This window comes from Halictus rubicundus, unplaced genomic scaffold (genome assembly GCF_050948215.1).
Source record: "Halictus rubicundus isolate RS-2024b unplaced genomic scaffold, iyHalRubi1_principal scaffold0094, whole genome shotgun sequence".
NCBI lineage: Eukaryota > Metazoa > Arthropoda > Insecta > Hymenoptera > Halictidae > Halictus > Halictus rubicundus.
Genome location: NW_027488635.1, coordinates 430,381 through 446,721, shown reverse-complemented (window position 1 = coordinate 446,721; position 16,341 = coordinate 430,381). Strand labels below are relative to the sequence as shown.

The 16,341-nt window shown below is 48.6% G+C and overlaps 1 long non-coding RNA gene across 1 annotated transcript in view; it reads right to left on the bottom strand.

Annotated features, from left to right (window-relative positions):
• LOC143363690 (uncharacterized) overlaps positions 1 to 15,638 on the bottom strand; it is a 69,332-nt gene extending 53,694 nt beyond the window's left edge. The window contains exon 1 of the long non-coding RNA XR_013083885.1: positions 15,394 to 15,638. This is a non-coding gene — a long non-coding RNA (uncharacterized LOC143363690). The remainder of the gene's footprint in view (positions 1 to 15,393) is intronic.
• Positions 15,639 to 16,341: the final 703 nt, after the last annotated feature.

The window sequence follows — 16,341 nt, the reverse complement described above, 5'->3', positions numbered from 1 at the left end:
TTGCCGATCCCATCGCTCGACTGTCAATTCGACGATCCAGTCGACTGCATTAGTGACAGGCCGGCCAAGATTCTCAAGCGCGTCAATGGCATCGAACGTTTCGTTAAAGAGACGTTTCATCTCAGCGGCCGACTCCTTGCGCAGCGGAGCTACGGAAGATAGAGCTCTTATTTGCGCCTGAACGAGCAGCCGGGGATTGTTGAAGCGATCCTCCAACTTGTTCCACGCGATGTTGAAATTGTCATTCGTCGTTCGAATGTTCTTCAGAAGCGCCATGGCTTCGCCCTTCATGCATGTTTTCAAGTAATGCAGGCGCTCCACCGGAGACAACGAAGAGTCGTTGATTATAAGCGAGGTAAACAAGTCGCGGAAGGATGGCCAGTCCTTGTAGTGACCCTCGAAAGTGGGGAGAGCCATCTTTGGCAACACTGCGCGTGACCTCTGAAACGTCGCCTCGCCGGGCGTTACGTTCGAATCAGAGGGCACCTTAACGGCTGCCGCCGTTTCAAATTCGGCGATCATGTCGAGGAGAACTCCAGCTTGCTCCAAATATGCTGTATGTACATCGCTGAATTCGTCTTCCGCGATGTAAGCGCTATCCCTCAACTTGGCGTCGTTCTTAGCCGCTTTTCTTATTTTTAGATCCCCCTGGGAGAAGTCAGCCCAGAATTCTTGGATCGAAGAGTGAGCCGCTCGAAGCATTCCCAGAGTAATGTTCGCCTTACCCTTCTTCTTAAGGTTGATCGCGACGCGGGAGATTCGCTGCGCGAGCGTACGTTGTTCGTCGACAAGGTCAGCCATTGTCTCCTTCGCGAATTCAACCGAAATCTTTCACGATATATTTAACGTTTGCTTTAGTGGACTGTATACTGGATCCGGCTCGAAGGACCAAATGTTTGGGATCGGAAGGCGAACACTAAAGAGCCGCGGTTTACTGACACAACGACTTTATTTCACCGTGAGGATCGTCGAACTATAACCGATTACTTTGTACAGTTTGTAAACACAAATAAACACGTTTGAACAGTTAGCTTGGAGTGGATATCTCCCGTCTATTTCGGGAGCCGTAGATAGCTCTTGTAGCACGAAACCGGTCAAAAAGACGCGAAGCGTTCACGCGAACAAGAGGTCGAGATCAAGATCGATTGCGAGATAGTTTGATAGAGCGTTAGAAACGAACTGGACGAGCGAGCGAGCCGGCGAAACGATGATAATCGATCGTAACCCGTCTCGTCGGCGCGGGCCAATTAGAGAGCGATCTAATAATCGATTCCTGATCTCGCTTCTCTCCGCGATCCAGCCAATTGCGGGGCGCCGATCCGCGTCGGCGCGGAAACGCTGCCGACACATTCAGCCAATCTCAAACAGACAGACTACAAATTTTTCTTAGAAAATAAACAATAAAAAAAAAATTAAATATTGAAAAATGTATTATACACATATTTTAGGAAAAGTCGTGAAGTTTAAAGGCGATTCAATTATGTTGTATATAGGAAATTCTAATCGAAATTTTAAAAACGATCATTTGACCGGTTGCGGTAGGAATAGTGTTAATGAAACGGATTAGCATGGAAGTATAGGGTATAGGAAATCGTGACCATTTGCATATATAATGAAATATCTAATTAAATATTTGAAATTTTATTTAATTGCAAACATAATAAATAATCTGTACATTATGTACACACATTATTATTAACATTCACATATGTTTACTATTTACAGACTAGATTACACTATTTACAAAAAAACACAACTATTTACAGACTGACTACACTATTTACAAAAAAACACAACTATTTACGTACTAGACTAGACTATTTACAGAAAACTATATACAACAAGAAACTTATATTTGACTCACACCGATGTCCGAGTCATCAGACGAATTCGACCACTCGGGGCTTCCCTCTAACACTGAATCAGTAACATGATCAAGTTCGTAGAGCCTCCTTTCCTCCTTCAGCGTGTGGGAGATGAAATTTCGCCAATTTTGGGGGGACACATTTTCTACGGCTGCATCTACAAATTGGCGGACATCTGCCAATTTGTAAGATGTATTTCGTGCCCTTATGAAATCTTTCATTTGTGCCCATGCCAACTCTATTGGATTTAATTCGCAGTGGTAAGGGGGAAGGCGTAGGACGGTACGTCCATTCTCATTTGCAAATGCATCAACAATATAATTGTTGCTCGGTTCTTTGTGCTTTTGCACAAGGTCCATTAAGCGAAGCTTGATGTACCGTGGATCCACCGTTTCCCCCTTACCCTCCAGCCACGCGATGATATCGCTCCTTTTCCAGCTCAATGTAGGATATTTCTCCTTCTTGACGCTGTGATAAGGGGCGTTATCCATCACGATGACTGCTCCATGTGGCAGCATGGGCACAATTTTTTGGAACCATGTAAAAAATGTGTCCCCATTCATCTCCTCGTGGTAATCGCCCGTTTTTTTTCGCCTCGAAGCAAAGGAGGGCCCCTGGTACAAACCCGTCTGCTGACCCGATGTGCGTAATTATAAGCCTCTTCCCTTTTCCCGAGGGAGCAGGTATACCCGTCGATCCCCAAAAATGGGGGGAAAATTCGGTCAGGCAACTGAGAAAGGGGAGAAAACGAGACTGAGTGAGCCTCGTATACGGAATAGGGAGCCATACGCAGTATATACTACCGACCGCCTTTCTCGGTGAGAAATGTCCCCGGATGAAATAAAATGAAATAAGTTAGTAATAAGTTAGTAATAAGTGATTAAATATAAGGCGTAAGGAATTAAAAGCGTAAGAAGTACAGGAAATAGAATAGAAAACTCAAAATAGTGTCAAAATAGGAGCCCCGATAAGTTACTAAAAAATGGAAAGCAATAAATAAGAAGAAAAAAGAAAAAACTCTAGGGGGAATAGATAGGAGAGAGTCAAAGGAACTAAGGGCCCGAATTTTGTAAGGTAAAAATTTTTTCAAGAAAAATTTATAACAAAAGGAGCACGGAAAAACAGCTCCCAAGGGCGTAGAAGGGCCGGAGGACCTCCGCGAGCAACGAAATTGCATAGTTGAATTAAGGACCTAGGGATCCAGATATTCCGGGAATTGAACTTTCAAAATCCTGAAAAGAGAAAAAATTTTTATATTAATAAAGTAAGGGGAAAATTGGAAAAGTAAAGAAAAGCTAGAGGGGAAAAGATGGGAAAGGGACCAAGGAATAAGGGGTTAGAAGTTCATAAGAAGGAAAGGTGAACGAAAAAAGTTATAACAAAAGGAGCACGAAAAACTTGCTCCCAGGGACGTGCGAGGACCGACGGACCTTCACGACCGGTATAGAACATAAAATCGAGTAGGGGATCTGGGGAAAGAGATTTTTCGAAAATTAAAGTCAAGAAATTGCATAAAAAATAAAATTACAATAATAGTGGATAAAGGAAGTGTTCGAGCAATCAGCTGTTCGGTGCCGCTGTGTGTCCGCACGCACACACGGCAAATTAGCGACTGCCGAACTTTGTTTGTATCGAGGACTCGGCCGTCGTCGCGGTTCGTCTCTCTCTCTCCCCGCACACTTCGGGCGGACCGTGTAGTTCGGGGTGCGCGGCGAGGGGAGAGAGCCCCGTCAATATACACGGCAATCCGTCGAGCCCTCGCTCTCTTTTCCGAGAATCGCAGTGACGGTGACAAATAAATCGATTAGCTCTCCCACAAATTCCGACTTTATTTCTTGAACATTTCGCGATCGTAAGTTAAAGGTTCCAACGTTACGGAACCCAACGAAGATCCAAAACAGGAAGCTACAGGAGTCTTAAAGAAATTTGCCGATTCCAGATGATAGAAAAAGGCAGAAATCAATAAGAAAATCAGTAAGAAAAAGAAAAAGAACACAAAGGTTTCTCCCGGGGAGGGGGGGGGGGCAGAGGAAACCCCACGATCGCTGGGAGGAGTTCTGTAATAAAAATGCAGGCAAGAGGTAGTAAGGAAAGATGAAGGTTCAATTGTCGGAAGACAAGAGATATGAAAAAGGAAAAAATAAAAATAAAAATAGAAACATATAAAAGGTATATTGGTATATATATACAGGGTGGCCCACATAACTCTGAACAGCTCACTATCTCGAAAACTATGCCATCGATTTTAAAGTTCTTAGTCTTAAATTGCATGGAACTGAAGGGCCTTTCTGACTACATAAACGTGAAGTGGCCTCCCTTCCCCTTTAACGGGGGAGGGGAGGTACCTTTGTAATTTTAAATGGAACCCCCTATAAAATGTTACATATTTAGATTCTACAGAAAAAAACAAGTCAATTTTGTCTGAAACATTTTTTTGTCAGATACTTACATGATGAGATATAACAGTTTGAAGTTTCGAGTTGTAGGTGTAACGAGTCCGTTTCCCGGCGGATCTCGATACAACAGGTTCCTCGCGGCCGGATTTGGCTCGCCGTGCCAGGGTTCGCGGCGGGATAACGCGAGGGTTACGGCGGGACGCGGACGGTCGAGCACGGGTGATTAACGACACGAGTCGTCTAAATGTTCGTCACTGTCCCGGCTTCGCGTTTCGGGGGTCGGCGGTCGCACTTCGGGCCTCACGCGCGTGTCGTATCACGGCGGGGTCACGGCCGTACGCAGCGGCGTTGATCGGGGTCGCGGGTCGCGAGCAATTCGTCACACTCGCGGTTCCAAGATCCGCGGGTACAAAAATACTCTGCGAGAATCGGCGGGCGGTTTCTCGGCGTCGGAACAGCGCGCGTTCGGGCGTATCCTTACGGTCGGTATCGGCGGCTGGAGGATACGGCTCGGTAAAAACACGTCTGATCGTTATCGCGGCGGAAAACCGAAGAGACCGTTTTCCGGCTCGTCTCTCTCGTCTTGCAGGCGAGGGGGTGCGGTGCGGTACGGATCGCGGCCGGCTTTTCCGGTGTCGTCACGCATCCGGCGCGACGGTGTCGCATCATGGCGGGTTCCGGTTCCCGCCAAGATCGGTTCGGTGGTGCGGGGGTCGCGGGGGTGCGCCCGCGGGCACCGACGGATCTCGGTATCCGTCGGTCGTGTTCGGGGCGGTTCGAGTTCGGGGCGCGTACAGTTAGGAACAGGCCTGGCGCAGCCAGGTCTGTTACATAGGTACTTGAAGCGCTCGGACATAGCGTTATGGAATTATACGCGCTTGAGTCCTTAATTTTATTTTTTAAATATTATATATATATATATAATGATAATTCAAATCAAAATATAGTTTATTTAAGATATAATGAGTTACATAAAAATTATTTTTTTTTAAATTAAATTTTAATATTTAATAAAGATAGGGTTTAAAAGTAAATTTTATAAATTAATGAAATTGAAATTAGTTTCATTTAGTGTACAAATTGACCGTCACTTTCATTATAAATGGAATAAGTCGTAACATAGTAAAGCTATTGGAAAATGTTTTTAATAAAAAATTTAGTTTAATATAAAAATATTTCGTTTACATTGAAAAGATTTACATGAAATAAAATTTTAAATTAAATAATTAAGTATTTAGAGTTGGTGATATTTAAGATTAAATATATTGTAAAAAAAATTATTTAATTTTAGTATTTATTTAAGAAAAAAATAAAAATTTTATAAATATAGTATTGTGAAAGATAATTAATAGAATTTCTAAAAGTAGAATTTATTTTTGTACCTTTTGTATTAGGGGTTATTAAAATTTAAATATAGTTTATATTATTCTCGAATATAAATGAGCTAATTAATTAAAATTTTTTTTGTGACAAAAAAATTATTGTTTTGGATCTTCGTTGGGTTCCGTAACGAGGAACCTTTAACTTACGATCCGAACGATTGCGAGAAATAAAAATGTGATTTGTGGGAGAGCTAACTGGTTTATTCGTGTTATCACTGCGGTTCTCGGAAAAGAGAGCGAGGGCTCGACGGATTGCCGTGTATATTGACGGGGCTCTCTCCCCTCGCCGCGCACCCCGAACTACTCGGTCCGCCCGAAGTGTGCGGGGAGAGAGAGAGACGAACCGCGACGACGGCCGAGTCCTCAATACAAACAAAGTTCGGCAGTCGCTAATTTGCCGTGTGTGCGTGCGGACGCACAGCGGCACCGAACAGCTGATTGCTCGAACATACCGCCCGCCTCGTTGTCGGGTCGGCAACGAAATAGTACAATGGTTTTCGGATGTTATACAGAGAAGTGAACAGAGTGAACGGCGTGAACGAAGTGAACAAAGTGAACAGAGTGAACGAAGTGAGCTACAGATATTTACAATCATTTACAATATGTACAATGTGCGTCTAAACACCGCCCGCCGTGAAGGGAGTCACGTTTCCTCGCCGGTGGAATGCTCGGAGGAAATGAGCGGTACAAGGCGCTGGATGGCTCTGGTGGTGGTACGGGTAGCGGTCTTCACGACAGCCACACGCACTCGTCCGTCGGATCCCCGATGCACCTCGACGACTCGTCCGAGAGGCCATTTCGTAGGCGGCGCGAGATCGTCCTTCAGGAGCACGACCGCTCCGACGGCAAGATTCTCCCGTGCCCTTTGCCATTTCGGAAGAGTCTGCAGCTGGCTCAGGTATTCGGTACGCCACCGCTGCCAGAAACCTTCCAGAAGTCTGGATACAAGGTTCCATCTCCGTCGGCCTGCGTCGTACGTGATTTCGTCACCCGGTTCTGGAACTGCGCACAAAGAAGAAGCGTTAACCAGATGGTTTGGCGTGAGGAAGGGAGGATCATTTGGATCGTCGGACAAGGCGGAGAGGGGTCGAGAGTTCATACAAGCTTCCACTTGACACAGCAAGGTGGAAAGCTCCTCGAAGGTGAGCTGTTGTTCCCCTATTGTGCGTCGTAGATGCGTCTTCGCGGATTTCACGGCCGCTTCCCACAGACCGCCGAAATGAGGAGAATACGGCGGTATGAACCTCCATTCCGTTCCGTCGGCGGCCAGCAATTCCGCCGTTTCCTTGTAAAAGGTCGATGCAGCGTTGAACATGCGCTTCAGAAGCTGATCGGCACCTCTGAACGTCGTAGCGTTGTCACTCAGCATCTGGTGACACCTTCCGCGTCTAGCTACGAAGCGTTTGAAAGCTGCGATGAAGGAGGCAGAGGACAAATCGGACACGACATCTAAGTGGACCGCCTTCGTGCACAGGCACACGAAAATGACGACGTATCCCTTGGTGGTCCGCTGTCCCCTTGCTCTCGTCATGAGCATCGGAATTGGACCAGCATAATCGACTCCGCTGACCGAGAATGCCCTTGCTGGTTGCACTCGCTGGGCAGGCAGCATTCCCATTTGCTGGTTGCTGGTGCGCCCTTGGAGCCGAGTGCAGGTAACGCAGCCTTTTACGACCCGTTTCACCAGCGTCTTGTCTCGCGGAATCCAGTGGCGGAGCCTGAGCGTCGCCCGCGTCAAGTTCACTCCCCCATGGAGCGTCCGAAGATGAGCTGACCGGATCAGCAATGGTGCCAACGGAGACTGTCGGTCGACTATCACAGGATGTCTCTGGTCGAATGAAACTGCTGCGTGGTCCAGTCGTCCTCCCACTCGTAAGACACCTTGACGATCTATAATCGGCCGAAGAGAAACAAGGGTCGAGGTCGATTTGACTATCTTACCCTTCTCCATTTCTGCAAGTTCGTCGCCAAAGTCGTCAGCTTGGCTCATTCGGTGGACGCTCACCCACGCCTCGTCGATCTCAGTGGCTGTCAGGAACCCGTGCTGCGGTGTACCGATGGAGCGAGCGTTGTTTGCGAATCGTCGCATATACGCGGTCACTCGGACCAGCCTCAACGCTGACGAGAATCGGAGAGGGTCCCAGGGCGATTCGAAGACGGCTCGCAGACTGGGATGGTCGCCGGACTTCGTCTTCCTTGCCATCGTCGTCGTCACCGTCACTCTGCGCTCCGGAGCCTCGCTCTCGTCGACGTCACATGCGCCAGGCCAATCCTGCTGAGGCCCTGACAACCACGAGGGACCGCTCCACCAGAGGTCATCGTCGACCAGTACCTGCGCTGAAATCCCACGCGTGGCAAGGTCCGCAGGATTTTCGTCTGTCCTCGCGTGTCGCCACTCAACGTCCGGTAGCAGGCGCTGGATCTCGGCCACCCTATGTGCCACAAACGGTTTCCACCTGGAAGCGTGAGACCTCACCCAGGCTAGGACGACCGATGCATCGGTCCACGCATGCATAGTCACGCTGTGAGGCCGCATCGAATCTCCTACTGCTCTCAGCAATCGGGCCAGCAGTAGAGCGCCGCACAGCTCCAGCCTGGGAATGCTCTGTGGTTTGGTTGGAGCGACCTTGGTCTTCGCCATCAGTAAGTGCGTCTCGGCCCTTGCACCGGTAACTGGCACCCTTATGAAGACGGCTGCGGAGTATGCCCTTTCCGACGCGTCGCTGAATCCGTGCAGCTCTATACTGTCGCTGGTCGCCGCACGATGGCCAATCCATCTCGGAACTGTGATTCGATCGGTCCTCTCCATCTCGAATCGAAGTTGCTTCCATCGCTCGGAAAACAGCTCAGACAGCGGCTCGTCCCACGACAATCCAGACAACCAGAGGTCCTGCAGCAGGATCTTCGCAGCAATGCTGATCGGAGACAGCCACCCCAAGGGATCGAAAAGCCTGGCCGTCTCAGACAAAACCGATCGTTTGGTCCATGGTTGACCTGATGTGGCAGTCCTGAGCTTCGGAGCCGCAAGAGACAGAGTGTCGTTCGCCGTGCTCCATTTGAGTCCCAGTGCTCCTGCCTCTTGGTGACCCTGCAACAATTGAATGAGACCGGAGCTCGACGACAAATAATTGGTCGCCCACTTATCCAGCGGGAATCCGCCCGCCGTCAGGATGTCCGTGAGTTGACGTCGAGCCTCCTCGGTGTCGTCGATGTCATCTCCTCCGGCCAGAATGTCATCGACATACGAATTCGCTCGGAGAATCGCTGCACCCCGCGGAAATCGAGCCTTCTCGTCGTCGGCAAGTTGAAGCAGTACTCTCGAGGCGAGGTACGGAGCCGACGTCGTGCCGTAGGTCACCGTCGTCAAACGGAAGTCCCGTACTTCCTCGCTTGGATCGTTCCTCCAGACGATCCTCTGCCAGTCTCTGTCCTCTGGGTGCACCTTGATCTGGCGAAACATTTTTACAATGTCCGTCGAAAAGGCATGCCGATGGAATCGCCACCTCGTTATTACGGCCCAGAGGTCAGTTTGGAGCTTCGGTCCGGCGGCCAGGTAATCGTTAATGGCACTGCCTCTGCCTGAAACGTAAGAACCATTAAAAACTACTCTTATTTTGTTTCCAGATGGTTTTTCCCGCCACACGGCGTGATGCGGAAGGTAATTCTCCCCCCCGCCAGTCGAGTGCCGCGAGACGAACTCCATGTGCCCGAGCCGTTCGTACTCCTCCAGAAATTCGGAGTATTTCTGTCGGAGCGTCTCGTCCCTTTCTCGTCTCCTTTCGGACGATAAGAGCAAGCGAACTGCAGCCGATCGCGGAACTCCGACATCGGTGCCTGGGGTGGCAACGAACGGTAAGCGCACAACGTAGCGTCCATCCTGATCTCTGCGGTGCGTATCCTTGAAGTACTTTTCGCATGCTTCGTCCTGAGGCGTGCTTATTGCACTAGTTGGTACTTCTTCCAGCTCCCAGAACCTCTGCCAATCGTCTCGGAGGTCTCGTGCAGGCTGAACTAGCAAGGATCGCACCCGAGGTCCAGCGCTGTGGTCCTTTGTGGATGAGGTTGTGCCCATCGGCGCCCAGCCGAAGGGCGTTCGAACAATTGGAGGAGTGCCCATTGGTCCGATTCGATTCTCGAGGAGGAGGTGACCACACGCATCTGCCCCGAGAAGTAATTCCACCCTGTTCGGAGAGCGGAAGTCCTCGTCGGCCAACGGAAGTCCGTGGAGGTGAGTCCACTTCTCGTCGTTAATTTCTACCGCTGGAGTCGGAGCGGTAATTTTTCGCGTCACCAGCGCGTTTAACGCGAGTCGGAACTTGGAGTCGCGACTAGACGCGAGTAACACGGACACTTCGTGACGTACCGTGCCCACGTTTATCTCCTGGTATCCGGTCAAATGAACCTCCACGTTCCGGCGCGGAAGACGTAACGCTTGCACGACATCGTCCGTCACGAATGACATTTCGGACCCGGGATCGAGTAACGCGCGAGCGGAGACACTGCGACCGTTCGGGGACTTCAACTGGACGCGCGCGGTGGCCAGTAAAACAACGCGATTCGACCTGAACGTGTTCACCGAACTTGTGCTTGGCTGCGCGGGAGCTTCACTCTTCCGGAACGCCTCGTGAAGCGAGGTGTGGTGATGACCGCCGCACACCATATACCGGTAGGAAGACGTGCACGCCGCGAGCAAGTGGGTTCCCGAGAAACACGAAACGCACAGTTTATTTCGGTACACAAATTCCTTGCGTTCCGGCGCGCTAAAGGTTTTGAACTGACCGCAGTGCCCTAGCTGGTGATTGTCCGAGCACAGCGGGCACTTCCGAACGTTGCTGGCCTTCGCGGATGGCCCTTTGGTCATTTGCACGGTCATGGCCGTCCTTTGTTCGGATTTTCGCGTCTCCTCTCGCTTGGTCGGTGTTGACGAACACATCGGCTCTTGGGTCGAGGCCAAGGCATGGATGCGTGATTCGAGGAAATCTCGAATCTCCACGAAGGACGGCATGATCGTCGGGTCCGGGAACATCTTCTCCCAGTCCAGGCGCGTCGTCGAGTCCAGCTTCCTGACGAGGAGTGTCACGAACCAGTCGTCCCATGTGTCGACTGGTTTTTTCAGTGCGGCCAGAGCATCTCGAGCTTGACAGAACTCGTCGAGGACTCTGGTCAATTCCTCCGTCGAAGCTCGTTTTACTGCCGGACAGTCCAAAAGTCTTCCGAGGTGAGCGGTGGTCAGTACACGGATGCCTCCATAACGACGTTCGAGTGCCGCCCACGCCGTCGAATAGTTCGCATCTGTCAGGGATGTACGCGCGATAACCTTCGCAGCCGCACCGGTGAGGCTCGCCTTCAAATATTGTAGGCGTTGGACGTCCTGCAATCGTTTGGAGTTGTGAATCGTAGCGCGAAACGAATCGCGAAACTCCTCCCACCGTAGGAGATCGCCCGAAAACTTCTCGATGGTCAGGGTCGGCAGTTTGGGTCCGGCGTTGCACTCGTGAGACTCGGCTTGAGCCGGAGTTGCTGAGGCGGCGGGCTTCAGGTTTTCTAGCCTCTCCACCAATTCAGAGGAGTTCTGAATGTAGGCTTCCTCGACTTCGTCGTATAGGCCCCTCTTCCTGTAGTTACTGGCGGCGTAATCTGGCATCGGTCTCAGAGCGTTGTGATTTACGGTGAAGTTGCGCCAGTAACTTTCCAGCAATTCGATCCTTTTCTTCAGCACAACCGCAGAGAGTTTCGCTGCCCCCAATTTGTCGGTATTGGTAATGCAGTTCTTGATGCGGCCAGCGATCTCCTCCTGAGCGACCACTACATCGCTGAACGTTTGCGGCATTGTTTCGGCAGTTAAAATTCAAAACGAAACGTGAAAACAAACTGATCGAGACGCGAAAGATAAAGGACTTTACGCGTATCGCGGTAAACACCTTGCCTCGGTCGGTTCGAGAGCGGTTGGTGTCCCGGTGGAAGGTCACGGAATTTTCGAATCCGTAACGGTTCGCCACGCGGTCTAAGTACCGTTTTTCGAGAACGGTCTCACGAATTCTGTTCGAAGAATTCACTTGCTCCTTTCCTTTCAGGTGCTTCCTGATTGTCTGCGACGGAGCCTCGGAAGATGCTCGATGCACTCGCGGATCACTCGAGGAGACAACGGAAGCGCACAACAGAACTCGCGGTGATGCACAGAATTCTTCGTAATTCTGCGGTGCATCGAGTGGAATAGAGAAATCGGCACACTCTATTCCCGGGTTTCGGCACCAAATGTTTTGGATCTTCGTTGGGTTCCGAACGAGGAACCTTTAACTTACGATCCGAACGATTGAGAGAAATAAAGTCGGAATTTGTGGGAGAGCTAACTGATTTATTTGTGTTATCACTGCGGTTCTCGGAAAAGAGAGCGAGGGCTCGACGGATTGCCGTGTATATTGACGGGGCTCTCTCCCCTCGCCGCGCACCCCGAACTACTCGGTCCGCCCGAAGTGTGCGGGGAGAGAGAGAGACGAACCGCGACGACGGCCGAGTCCTCAATACAAACAAAGTTCGGCAGTCGCTAATTTGCCGTGTGTGCGTGCGGACGCACAGCGGCACCGAACAGCTGATTGCTCGAACAATTATAAATATTTAATTTGATGTGAAATGTGATACGAATTTATAGATATCTAGTTTTTTTAGAAATGAATTTAATTCATATATTTATTTTAGTATAAATATATATATACTAATAAATATAAATAATTTAGGGGATAAACTTTAAATTAAATTTATAATTTTTAATTGAAGTATATAATAAATAAATTAATTTTTAAATTTAATATATGATAGAAAAAATTTAATAATTTAATAATAATATGATATATATATAAAAATTTAATTAATTAAAATATAATTAAATTATAAAAAAAATTAAATAAATTAAAAATTTAAAGATTGTTCAGGATTCAAGCGTTGGAATTCGGCGGCTATTGTCTTAGCGGGCGACCGCTGTTTCATACGGTTTTTGTCTCGTATGTCAACACGCGGCAAGAACGCGTGTCGCCGTTGCTCGACACCGCGTAGCAACAGTTTCGTCTCTCATTGACAAAGACAAACAAGGATTATCCGATTCGGGAGCACCAATCACGGTGCTCCACATTCGATGGTCCTTGTTATTTAAGGCACCTGCGCGTGCCTTCTCGCTCTCTTCATGTTCGCCTCTCGCATCGCTCTTGTAACTTTCGTCAATTGCCGTCGCCAAGGTATATTCTAATCGTACTGTAATAGTTCTCGCGCCCGTTCGCTGATCTCTCGCGCTCTCGAAAAATATTCGTTTGTATTTTTCTCGCGCTCTTTCGCGTCGCGTTACGAGCCTTCTGCTTCGCGTCAAGATCTCCGTCGTCCGCGTCGAAGATTTCCGTCCCGCGACGGCACGTGTGTCGTGTCGTGCAAGATCTCCGCTTCGCGATCCGACGGCAGAAGTTTGCTCGCGCTAGATCTCCGCTCGTCCGCCGGCTCGCGCCTCTCACGGCGCATTGTAAGTGCGAGTGCTATATTAAAGTGCAGTTCCACCTTTAATCCTCGCTCTCTCTCTCTGTCTCAACCTCTCATTGACCCATCCTGTGGATCCCTTTGCGCGCTCAAATCTGAGTGGTCCCGGCAGCAGGCTGCTCCGACCGTCGGTCGACGCCGAAACATTCTGGTCCTTCGAGCCGGATCGCGAATAATCCACGTGGTCAGTGAGAAACGAGGGAGAGATCGTGCATCATGGAAGACGCTATCGAAGTTCAGCTGTTGACGCAGCGCGCGATCGAGCGCGTGCTCGTCAACCTCAACAAATTGGGGAAAGCGAAGTGGACTCGCTCGACATTAATGACGAGGATGGCTCATCTGAAGGCCAACTGGACGCGGTTCGAGGCCGGGCACGCTCGACTCCTCGCCTCCACCTCACCGGACGCGAAGGCTGCACTTCCGTACTTCTCCGACGACCCTTTCTCGACGACGGAGGAAACGTACCTCGACGCTCTGGCCTCCATGCAAGAAAAACTCGACGAGCTCCCCAGCACTTCTGTAAGTCAGCTTGAACATACTTCCGACGGACAAGCGAGTCCCACGTCCGCCGCTCCGCTCCTTCCGAGCATCCATTTGCCGGAATTCGACGGCCGTTATGAGGCATGGGAGGCGTTCCGCGATCGCTTCACCGCGCTCATTATCGCAAATAAATCGCTCGCGGATGTCACGCGTCTCCACTATCTCATGTCGTCGCTCACGGGCCGTGCCCTCGAATGCCTCGGAAATCTCCCTGTAACTGCCGACAACTTCGATATCGCGTGGAAGGCGTTAACCGCGCGTTACGAAAACCCTCGGCGCCTCATTAGCTCACATCTGACGTCGATGCTTGATTTGCCAGCGCTGTCTCGTGAATCCGCGTCCGATCTTCAAAATCTACGCGATCGAGTTTCTGTAATTGTTGCTTCACTCAAAAATCTCGGGCGGGCACCTGCCGATCTCTGGAACGATTTCCTTGTACATATCGTGTCGCAAAAGTTGGACTATAGAATTTAATAGATTAATAAAGTTTTTAATTTATTTATAAAAAAATTTATTGATTTATTTTATTGGGGTGATATTTAAATTTAATAAACTTTAAATTAAGAAATCATAAATTAATGTTTGTTTGACGTCGACCGAAGGTCGGAGTCGCCGGGGGGCCGGGACCACTCAGAAATGAGCGCGCGAGGAGGCAAGGAGAGACGGGAGAAATAAACCCTTGTCCTTTGGGAAAATGCACTTTATTTCACTCGGTTGTACGGCGCACGAGGTGCGAGGCACTCGCGAGCGCGACAGAGAACGCGCGCACGAGAATCGCGAGCCGGCGAACGTACGGAGATCTTGCGCGTGCAAACTTCTGCCGTCGGATCGCGAAGAGGAAATCTTGAGCGGCACGAAACGCGTGCCGCCGCGAGACGGAAATCTTCTACGCGGACGCCGGAAATCTTGACGCGAAGCAGAGTGCACGTTACGCGGCGCGGGAGATCGCGAGAATACTGCTACCGAATGATGCGAAATCGCGAGAGTCTCAGAGCGCGAGAGATGAGAATCTCTACTTATCGAGACGAGAGCGGACAGACGAGCAAACGTGCTAGAGCGATACCTTGCGATTGATGAGCGTTCAGAACGTTAAGAGAGCGAGAAGGCATACGCAGGTGCCTTAAATAACAAAGACCGTCGAATGTGGAGCACCGTGATTGGAGCTCGCACATCGGACGATCCTTGTTTGTCTCAATTTGAAGGATTCAAGCTGTGAAATTCGGCCAATGAGAATTGAAACGGTTGCTACGCGGTGTCCAGCAACGGCGACACGCGCTCTTGCCGCGTGTTGACATACGCGACAAAACCGTATGAAATAGCGGTCGCCAGTTCGACAATAGGCACCCAATTCCACAGCTTGAATCCTGAACAATGTTAATAAAAATTATATTGTATTGTTGCGGAGGCTTCGGCCCCGCCTCGCCGGCGAACACATCCCTCAACCAAACAACAACACCGAACACTACCAACAACTAAATAACTATTTATTGGCTGTCAACGGACAATGTTAAAAGATGCGATACAGGTGCGTGCTCTCGCTTCGACGACTCGAGAGATTCTGTCGTCTGTCTTCTTCTTAACAACAACCCCGTTGGCCGGATACCACAATATCGATACGACGGCCAACTTCTCTCGATCGCCGCAATCGACAGCTTCCATCGTAACAATATTATAAATTATAAGAAAAATTACCTTAGGGATAACAGCATAATATCTTTAAGAAGGCCTTATTTATAAAGATGTTTATGACCTCGATGTTGAATTAAGATAAATTTTAAATGCAGAAGTTTAAAAATTAAGTCTGTTCGACTTTTAAAATCTTACATGATTTGAGTTTAGATCGGTGTAAGCCAGATCGGTTTTTATCTTTAAAATAGGATAATATTTTTGTACGAAAGGACTAAGTATTTTTAATAATTTATATATATATATATATATATAATGTCTATATTCTATCCCGTGTTAAGGGTCAAACAACAGACTAAATTTGTTTCTCTGTAAATAAAGATTATGTTTTATTAGATACTTATTATTTTACACTTTGTACAACTATTTACAAACTCACCTGTAAATAAAGAAACGACAATTAGAGTCTATTGTTCACTCTCTTTATTTACGCTAACTTTATATCTAACTTATTCTATTAATTAGCTGCCACTATCTCGCTAAATTTCTATGCGCGTGTGCTCTCTATATTCTCTTTCTCTTTTACCTATCTCTATCCCTCTCTATCTATCTCAGCTGTAGGGACAGTTCAGAGAGTGCGCTGAGCATGCAAAGCGCGCTCGATTTGAATTAAAGAAAGTATATTTTCTTTATATATATATATATATATATATATTTTCTTTATATATATATATATATATATATATATATATATATATATATAAAGAAATAAATAATTATTTTGGCAGATTAGTGTAATAAATTTAGAATTTAATTAAGTATATAATATAAATATACAGATAATAATTGTTCGCGATCGCGCGAACGTTCGCGGCGGGGTCCTCGTCTCGCTCTCCTCTTGCCCCGCCGTGACGTCGGCCATCGAACGCGGTCTCGCGGAAAGCCGTTGCGCCAGCTCGCGTTACCCCCGTCTTTCCCCTCGGGATCTATCGATCGCGGCCCAATTGTCGATTG